General features: G+C 41.6%; 1 long non-coding RNA gene across 1 annotated transcript; it reads right to left on the bottom strand.

Moving 5' to 3' along the window:
* Positions 1 to 329: 329 nt before the first annotated feature.
* LOC146192275 (uncharacterized) lies at positions 330 to 9,158 on the bottom strand. Its single transcript, XR_014706385.1, has 3 exons — positions 9,039 to 9,158; positions 4,713 to 4,998; positions 330 to 537 (listed from the first exon to the last, which is right to left on the bottom strand). It is a non-coding gene; the product is annotated as an uncharacterized LOC146192275 (long non-coding RNA).
* Positions 9,159 to 9,733: the final 575 nt, after the last annotated feature.

The raw sequence follows: 9,733 nt of genomic DNA on the forward strand, positions 1-9,733 counted from the left end.
TAAATAAGAAGAACATGGCGGTGCGTCTAAGCTTCCAGGAGCAGCAGCAGCAGCAGCAGCAGCCTCAACGTTCACGCTGCCGCATTTCTCTAGTACAGGTTATGCTGTGCTACCGCGTTTTTTGCTACTTGGCTCTTCACTGCTATATTGCATTTTGTCAGGGGCAGTTTTTACCGCTTTTTCTTGATTTGGCGTACGAAATAATATTCACTGTCTGTTGTAAAACAATATTGCGGTCTTCCTGCTCCTAATTAATGAGTAAGAAATCAAGAATTAGTAACGAATAGTTGCAAGGAGTGGCTTGAAACGTGATCAAAATTAATGCTTTTTATTTCGCTTGTGACACATTAAGAACTCCTTGTATAGTCCTTTAAGATCATACGACAAGGTACGGTGACTCAATTGCATTAGTCCTATAGATTCATTGTGAAGCCTTCCAGCCCCGACAACACGCCATTTCAGGTCTGGTTTGTTAGACCGCGCTTTGGCGTAAACAAAATAACCCTTGAATGTTGCTTTAGCAGTGATTTTGCATTGCTGAAAGAAAAAAAAAAGCAATTACTTATAGCAAACTTCAGATGTTCTTTAGGAGCATATGTTTCATGGCCTTGACTGAGATAAACTGCGCTTTAATGCAGCCACGCAAAGTTTACCTAGAAACAATTCTTAACTTCAGGTAAATATCGAGAAAAATAATATTACTGCCTGTACCCTATAAAGCTAAGTGGAAGCTTGGGGTAATTCGGAGTCGTATTGCCAAACGTTCATATATATATTCCATTATTTCCAATTGCGAGGCAGGCTAGCAGCGCATCAGTAACGCCGATAGGACTAAAAATTGTCCATTTTGCAGAAATTGTTGGTTGGTAACTTGCCAGCATCTGACGAGGCAGCATTTCAGAACTTGGACTCACGTTTTCTAACGGATGCTACGGATATGAGCTCGTAAATTTAGTATATGAGAAACGAGAGCCACTCCTGAAAGATTCAAGAGCCAAAATCTTCAGTTCAGGCCTGTGAACTTGCCGTGGATGTTCTTTTTTATTCCACTCGTAAGGTCATGTCGACGTTTCATACATAGAATTAAATCTACATTTTCTTCCTCATTTGCCAACTTATGTCCAATGCACTTGTAGAATAACCAATCGGCCTCATTTGCGCGATTCTGTTTTACTTGTCATACTTCCCGATATGTACACAGCCCGTATAAACCCCTCACGAAAATCTGCGCTGAAGAGAAACAGGCGGAGACCAGGGGGATACCCTTGTTATGATAAAAAACTAAAAGACCGGCCTTGCACTACCGCCAAGGAGTACACGGTTATGTCTCACACTACCATTCCAAATGTGCTGTTGACTGTCGCACACTAGAATGAAGCACGGCCCACGAAAGAACAGCAGCACGTTCATCCTTTCCGGGCGAAGGGAAGGTGCATAAAACTTTACAACGTGCGCAAACCTCGAATTTACAAACAAAACCAGCTTGCTCGAAGAACAGCAAGATTCAGAAAGGCAGTATATTACATCAAAATTTTGGCGGATAGGGGCGAATAATAATTGAGAATATCAATGCGAAATGCTAAAATTGCTTGCGAAGAAATAAGGTTCCATTAACTAACGTTTATTCTGACGAGGCCTTCAACTGTGTCCACTCGTTTGTCTACATAAAATGGCATAATATCGAGCGAATGAAGTCAGCTGTGTAGTATATCTGTAAGTGACGTGTATACTGTGCAATAAACTTTTATTCACCAGTGATAAAAGGTGAGTCCAGCAGCCGGAAGCGCTTAGTGTATGCGGCAACAAATAGTTGTCCGACAGAACATTTTTAACTGTAGGGTCGCGGGATAACAATGACGGGTGGATTGCAATTCTTCGCACAGAAGTGAGTGAATAGTAAGTACAAGGCCCAAAGAATAGAACAGAAAGTAACTATAGAAGAAATTAGTTATGCGGGAAAACACAACAGAATTACAGATTAGCAGAGAAGTGGGAACATACAGGACCGACGACAGAACTTTGACGGCATGCCCGCCTCAACGCATCACCATCCAGGAGACAAACGCTATACACGACGGTTTTAAGTTATAGTATGAGGTGAAATGCAAACAGAATACTGTGTCCAGAACGCGGTACTTCCGGAAACCTAACCAGAGCAGCCAAATGTTTTTGTCCTGGTAAACATGGTCGTACGGAGAACGATTTATTCAGTCTTACATTGTTTAATGGTGTAATTTATGAACTGATCACATCTTCACATGTCATCTCATCCTACGATGGGAATCAAAGTTGGTATTGTGAGCCTAGACGCTCAGAACCTTTGACGCATAGTCATGAACTTTATTTGATGTATTGTGCTTAACCTGTGTTGGTCACTAAAATATATGAAGATATTTAAACTCTTCACACACTCTTCACACTTCACACTGCTTCTGACCTCATGATAGCGAGACTTGCACAACATATATGCATAAGCAAACCGTTGATGCATTGTGTTTTCGCTAGCAGAAGCATACCTAAGCGAGACGAAGTACGCCGTTTTCATAGAAACTGTCCCATATTTTCTTCATTTCTTAACCGCCATGGAAAACGTCGCACCTGCTTCAAAAGTGACGTGTTCAGACGTTTCATTTGGGGCACAAAAATGATGGCTGTACTTTATGCTTCGTCGTCTTTCATTGGAACCGGCGTTGGGGAGAGTCAAACTTTCTAGTAGCATAGACACGCATCTGGGTTAAGTAAAACCGAAGGAACAGATGTCCGCGTGTTCTTGCGGGCAAACACTGATACAGTATAAAATTACGCTCTGATCACTTACTGCTTGCCAACTACAAACACCAGGAAATGACAAAGAAAAAATCACTGCAAGTTTTGAACAGATCCAACTACTCCCCTTCAACAGAAAAATTAACACCACATCATGGCAAGCTCAAATGCCCACCTCTTAAAGCTATAATCCCCCACATCAGGGAAATAATTAACGATCAATGCAGGCGAATATTAAGTTTGTGGAGAGGTTGAGGCCATGGACGACGATTCAGGACCTATGAAGCTCTAGCTGTATCCTCTGCGTTTTACGGAATATAGTATGGTTACTGGATCAGGGTTTAGGTTTCCACAAAGACCACGCGTTTCAGTTTGCAGACCTGGCTAGCGATTGCTGTATCGATATAGTGTGAAGCAAATATCTTACTATAGGCTTTATATATAAAGGACTACCGCATATTTTAGTGCTTGTTTTGGACACGGGTTTCAATACGTGTGACATTAACGCAATAATAGCTGCCTTCTTTCAGCTTGGTTTAGTATATTAATACTTGACGGCCGATCCCCTCTGGTAAGCAATCGATTAACCAAAAGTTACATTCGCGTCATACCAGCGAGCATTAGGTCGGCGTACTCAGACGGTACCATATATGCAGTTACATTGTCGCCACTTTTATTTAAATTTATGAAATATTTCTGTCAGCGAAACGATGCACTTCATTCGATCGTGGAGAAGTTGCTGATTCTTCAAACAAATAAAGTGTAGGGCATAATTACCAGATATCAATTTCATTGCAGCATTACAAGACGAAGCATAAGCCCTCTTGAGTGTTCGATACTAATTGGCTCAACAAAAAAAGCGAAATAATGACAGCTTATACCGAAGCAGAAAGCAGTACTTCAGATGACGCTGCCATACTAGTTACAGTGCCTTCTTGAGCACCAGCTACGGCTCGGCTTCGGCGCTTTTTTCTGTATCCGGACAGCGCTATTAAAGCCGCCACGTTCAAATTTTACCAATGAGACGGTACCAGAAAAAATGGTTTAAAATCGAATTGAAAGTAAAAGACGGATCTAATTTCTCACGCCTCTGTTCGGAGTTCTCTATTCTGAGCTGTGCATATGATCTCGCCTAAGGAAATCAATTGACTGCGGCGTGCTTCATAAAGTTTATTCTAGAAGGGAGGCTTTATGAGCTCACGAACCACTAGGAAAGCTGCCAAGCATCATAATGGCTATGTGCAAGCCTAATTTAGCGCTTAGGTCTCCCACAATCTTGTTAAATAGGATTACTTCGTTGGTCCAGTAGGGGACACTTCGCAAAAGGATGCACTCACTATGCCAGTGTATTAGTCTTCTACAGCAATCGATGTTCTACAGCAATCAGCTAACGTACCACTGCGTGTCATGGACGCTCCAACAGCGACTGCTGTCGCATACTAAAGAATGCGTATTGCTTGACATTGCAGCAAAGAGGAGCTGAACGCAGAGAGGAGCTTAAAAAGTTCAAAATTGATGGCCCGACCAGGAAACAACGTATTAAAATGTATAAACAACGGTGTCATTTCTGTGATAATTTGAATCACTGTGAATTTCGAGTGCAAAGAGCCTCACCCACCCTGACGTCAATGCCGTTGTATGCAGGCTCAATTACGTTGCCAGTACCAACGCACAAGTCTTCATTTTATTTTATTCTGAGCTTTCCCAAATATATAAAACATTTTATACTAACGACATGTAAAAATGCAACACATGATTTTGAAGCCAAATCGTGCCTGGTTCGTGATTTGTATAACAACATTATCATATTCAGAAATAAGTGCACGACAGGGCTATCAATAAAAGTGTTTCAATCAATATTCAGCCGCATAGACCACATCACGAATAATAAACTGAAGCCGTCGACGTTAATGCCAATGTTTTAAGTGTTCTACCACTGTACTTACTCTTTTGAACACCTCTGGTCCGACTACTGACGCATTAGGGCCCCACTTTTCTATGTGCGTGAACCCCTTAGTTAGATTATTTAGGTCGATTGTGTACACCCTTGGAGGTAGCCGGCCCGCAGCAAGGATGGGGAGGCGAACGATAACAGGAATATGAAAAGGGCTTTCTATAGTATGCCTCCATCGCCACATAAAGACACCAATGCACGATCTTCCTTTCAAGCTTCTTTTGTTTTTGATGTTTACTTTACAGGGCGCTAGTTTCGCTTGGGCCTGGTTGGGGTGCCTGAAGAAAAGGAAACAACAGAACATTTTGCCATATCAGCGAAAACATGCTGCGTTAACCTACGTTATGGTACAGACAATTAAACAACAGAATACGTCAACGTTTTAATTTTTCTTCAAAAATACACTGTCTACTATAAAATCACGTCATATTACAGAAAGAGCTCCCACAGTATGTACAGTGGAGAGGGACTCCTAAGACGTGAACAAATAATGACATTCGTGCGCGATAAAAATAACATGCTAACATTAACTAAAGTAATGGAATAAGATGTTATTTGGCCGAACTCACAACATATTAAGAGAAACACAGATGAAATAAAATTTTTTCATTACGGTCAAGCACAAAGAATTAAAAATATGAATTTGAATTTGGCTTTTAAATCATACTCATGTGAGACTCAACTAATATGTTTTACACATGCTTTAAACCGTATCCTTGACCAGTCATCACTAGCTGACTGCATATCCCTAGATTTTAATAAAGCTTGTGCTAAAGTATCTCACAGACTCCTATTATTAAAACTAAGTAACCTAAACATTGACCCTAGTCTACTTAAATGGATTGAGTGCTTTCTTCTTAGTCGATCGCAGTTTGCTACCGCCAATGTTTTTAATTCAGGTTTTACAGAAGTGCAATCCGGCGTTCCCCAAGGTTCAGTCTTTGGGTCCCTTTTGTTCTTAATCTTTATCAGTGATCACTTCCTTCTCTTGTTAACTCTCATAATCGCCTTTTCGCGGATGATTGCGTTATTTTTTGAGCAATAACAAATGCTAACGATAGTTGTCTTCCTCAGTCTGATCTTACCATTATAGCTAACTGGTAAACTAGTGCGTGTTTCAAGAAAATCTAGTGCCCTGCTTGCGTACCACATTGATAACATAGTTTTGGAATCTGTAACATCATAGCGTTCCCATCACTGCTAACCTAAACTGGTCTCTACATATTGAGCATATATTCAACAACGCTAATCGCATGCTAGGTTATTTACGTCGCAACTTTTTCAACGTTCCTTCTTCATTCAAACTTCTGCTCTATAAAACACTAATTCCCTCCAAACTGGAGTATGAAACTCCGGTCTGGGATCCTTTTTATGACAGTCATATTACAACTCTTCAGATGGTCCAAAATAACTCGGTACGTTTCATTCTAACTAATTATAACCGCACAGCAAGCATAAGTAGTAGGAAATTTAGTCTTTCTCTTCCATCGCTGTCACTTCGCCGAAAAGCATCTCGTATCGCATTGTTTCACAAGTTGTACCATCATACTGTTCTGCGCCATCGCGTTATTCCTCAACCATTTTATGTATCCCATCGTATTGACCACCCTCATAAATTCGGTTTTGATTCATGTGACATCAATCATTTTTTTCAGTCATTCATGCCCCGTACCTCACCTGACAGGACTTATCTTCCAGCAGATATTGCCATCAATAATATATATGAGATTTTTCGCGAGGCTATAGCTAGCATTGTATACTCAGGTGTTATTTAAATTTAACTCTGTGCTGTAAATCCCAATTTATGCATTTTTGTGTTTTTTGCCACTCCCCCTCTGTAATGCCTCTGACCTTGAGGAGTACCATAAATAAATACGGTGCATGTTACATTTAACTCGATAATGAATTCCAGAAAGTGATGAAAGAAAATCTAAATGCTTTCATGCCAGAGGCAATACGAACTTTGGGTGATAAAATGTTTCCACGAAGGGAGAAACGGGTAACAGTAGGGTTAGTAAAGTTGTTCACGTGAATGAGTGGTAAGAGATTGCAATTAGGCACGACGTGATAGCCAAGTTCTCCAATGTTGGAGCTTACCATGTGATGTACATGGAATATTTGGAGAATAGGGCGGGTTTAATGCACGTAATTATTCCTAATACTTCGTTCTGAACGTTTTGAAGACATGAGAAGTGTACGCCAAACCCAATGGTGTTATACATTATTGAATAATATCTTTTTTAGGGATTCGAAGCATTTTAAAACCCCTGCCCTTCGTAACCTAGAGCGCCAAAAAAGAAGCAAGCAAAAGTGCTGGTACACCTTTATATCTCATAGCATTCGTCTGCACTCTTCACGCACAAAACAAATACGAATAGAAAGTTTCGCGCACAGAACACAAGGAAATTATTCCGGGCTCCTCACGCTGCATCCCCTTTACTGCAGCTTCAGAGGGCATGCTGATGGGTCAACGAATATGCATATTGGCCGCGCATCCTGCTGCAGAAAGTGCGGTGTCTTGGCGGGTTCCATACTTTATTCACGTGGCCGCGTTAAAGGCACTCTTCCGCAGAAATTGCAGTGCTTTCAGCATTGTGAGCTAAAAATGACGAACGTGGCTCAGGCAGGGGACACTAGACAAGTTACATCCTCGAGCACTAATTTGCCGATGAATTGCGTGACGTAACAAAGCAATATGATATTACAAAGCCGACAGGAGCTGCCAACCCAGGTTGCTCATTTCAGCGGGAGCAGGGGGAATCAATCGTCTGGTCTCTTACATATCGAGTTAAGCACGCTACTAGCGTAGACGACGCAGGCACGTTCGAATACAGCTCGGTTAAAGGGATGCTTTATTCATTTGAAATACCTTACCGGCCTGTTAGGTATTGTGTAAGGAGACAGAAATTTGAAAGCTGTATTGAAAGTAGAAATGCAAGACAACAAAGAAAAATAATATGCATGTATATATGTACATAACTAAAGAAACTGCAGAGAAAAAAGATGTAACGCCACTGATATGATTGCAACAACGAAAAGAAATAGGTGACGCTGATTAGAGAGCAACAAAAAATGAAACAACGGGGTATGTATTATGAGTGTGCGATATAGAGCTTTTGAGACAAATGGGTAAGTGTAACTAAAAGCCGAAAGCGTAACAGGCAAACATAATTACTCGTAAATAAAACATCAAAATGGCACTTTCACATATCTGTGAGAGGAAATGGAGACTAAACGAAGACTTCAATGAAATGTATACTGAGCTGGCGATGTTATTGTTACGTATATGCCACTAAAGAGGACGACGATGGACTACGCAGTGATAGTCGACGAAGCTGAAGAAACGATTGGTGCTTGTCTGAACAACTACGTCTCTCATCACCTGTTGTGGTTCCTCTGTTGTGGTACTAGCCTTCTGCCACGTATCATCTTGGTGGAGGTGAATCAAGATCCCCGTACGCACCGATTAGCCCATTTACGTTGCTAAAAACTGGACTAGCGAAGCAGCCGCCACCTACCTAGGATCACAACCATTTCTCAAACAGCCACGATGACCTCCGAAGCAGCCCCTACCACCTCGGGAACATCGCCTCAGCAACGCAAATTCGCCATCCTCCCATATTTAATGGCGACGACAACCCAGACGTTGACGATTTACTAGATGAGTATGAGCGCTGCAGCCGGAACAACCACTGGGCGCCACTATCATGCTCGCTAACATCATCTATTATTTGGCGGGAACAGCTCGAATATGGTTTCAAAACCACAAACAAGAGCTCGTTACCTCGGATATATGCAAGCGAAAGCTCAAGTACTTGTTCGGGAAACTAATTGGACGCGCTCTGGCTGCAAAAACGAAACTTTCTTGTCGTGTTCAATCCCCCACGGAGTCCTACCTCGCCTACATTCAGGATGTGCTTGCGTTGTGTCGCAAGATTAACACCTCCATGCCGGAAAGTGACAAGATAGGGCATAACCACAAGGGTATCGTGGATTATGCGTTCCACATCCAACCTCAAGACTGCTTGACATGATACAATGTGGCGCGCCCTACATTTTCTGTGTCACTTCTCCCTGTTTTGAGCGAGTGAATATTTACAAGTACATGGACTGTCTGAAGAGCAAGTAAGCTAGGAAAACAGTCCCGGGTATGGTAAGTACAGTACTGAATGGCAAAGTCTTGAACTGGCATCCAGCAGCTTTCATTCTCCCAAAGCTTAAAACTAGGTATCGATAATTGGCCAACATAAATTTGAAGACTTCTTATAGTGTGGGTAGAATGTAAAGAAAAGTAATAATGATGTGAAAAAATGCCTACATTCCCTTTGTTTTGTTGTGCTTTTCCCAGTAGGTGCAGTTTTCAGTGAGGCTCCAGGTAACGATGTGATGTTTTGAAGTATTCAGACGGTCGATGTATACCCAAGCTTGACGTTCTAAGTTTACATGCCGCCAAAGTTTCCCTGCGATAAAAGGTAAACTTATCCTATAAAAGGTATACAAGGTATAAAAGATATAAAAGGTATCCTTAACTATGGCCGCGCTTTAGCACAGCAAGGTACAGTACGTTTGCTGCAAATGTAGAAGAACAGTTGTAATGAAGATGCATGGCAATTCGAAATGAGAGCCCCGGATTTCCGCCCACTTTGATTTATAAAATTAGAGGTTGTTTGCGTAGAGAAAATGTCCAAAGTTTAATATCAGAGACGAACGGAAACTCGCTGTGGTAAGATAGAAAAACAGATTATGACCAGGGCTAATATTGTACGTTTATCTTTACCGCGAAGTAAGCTAGAGCTAAAGGAAGACAAGTACTTCCGTCGAAGGAGGTTTCGTGAAATTGTGCGGCATCATGCATGCTTGCTACACAAACTTTGTTTAAACGTGGCTTTCACGCGCAGGTACTTGTGTTCAGTTCGACACGCGGACTCGCAGGAATGTTCAACTTGTGGCATCACAGACTCTAAATCATATATTATTGGTGTGCCCAGTGTATGCGCGCGAATTAAAAGTGCT

The sequence above is a fragment of the Amblyomma maculatum genome, chromosome 4, assembly GCF_055883805.1.
Source record: "Amblyomma maculatum isolate TAMU_Amacu chromosome 4, ASM5588380v1, whole genome shotgun sequence".
In the NCBI taxonomy this organism is placed as follows: domain Eukaryota; kingdom Metazoa; phylum Arthropoda; class Arachnida; order Ixodida; family Ixodidae; genus Amblyomma; species Amblyomma maculatum.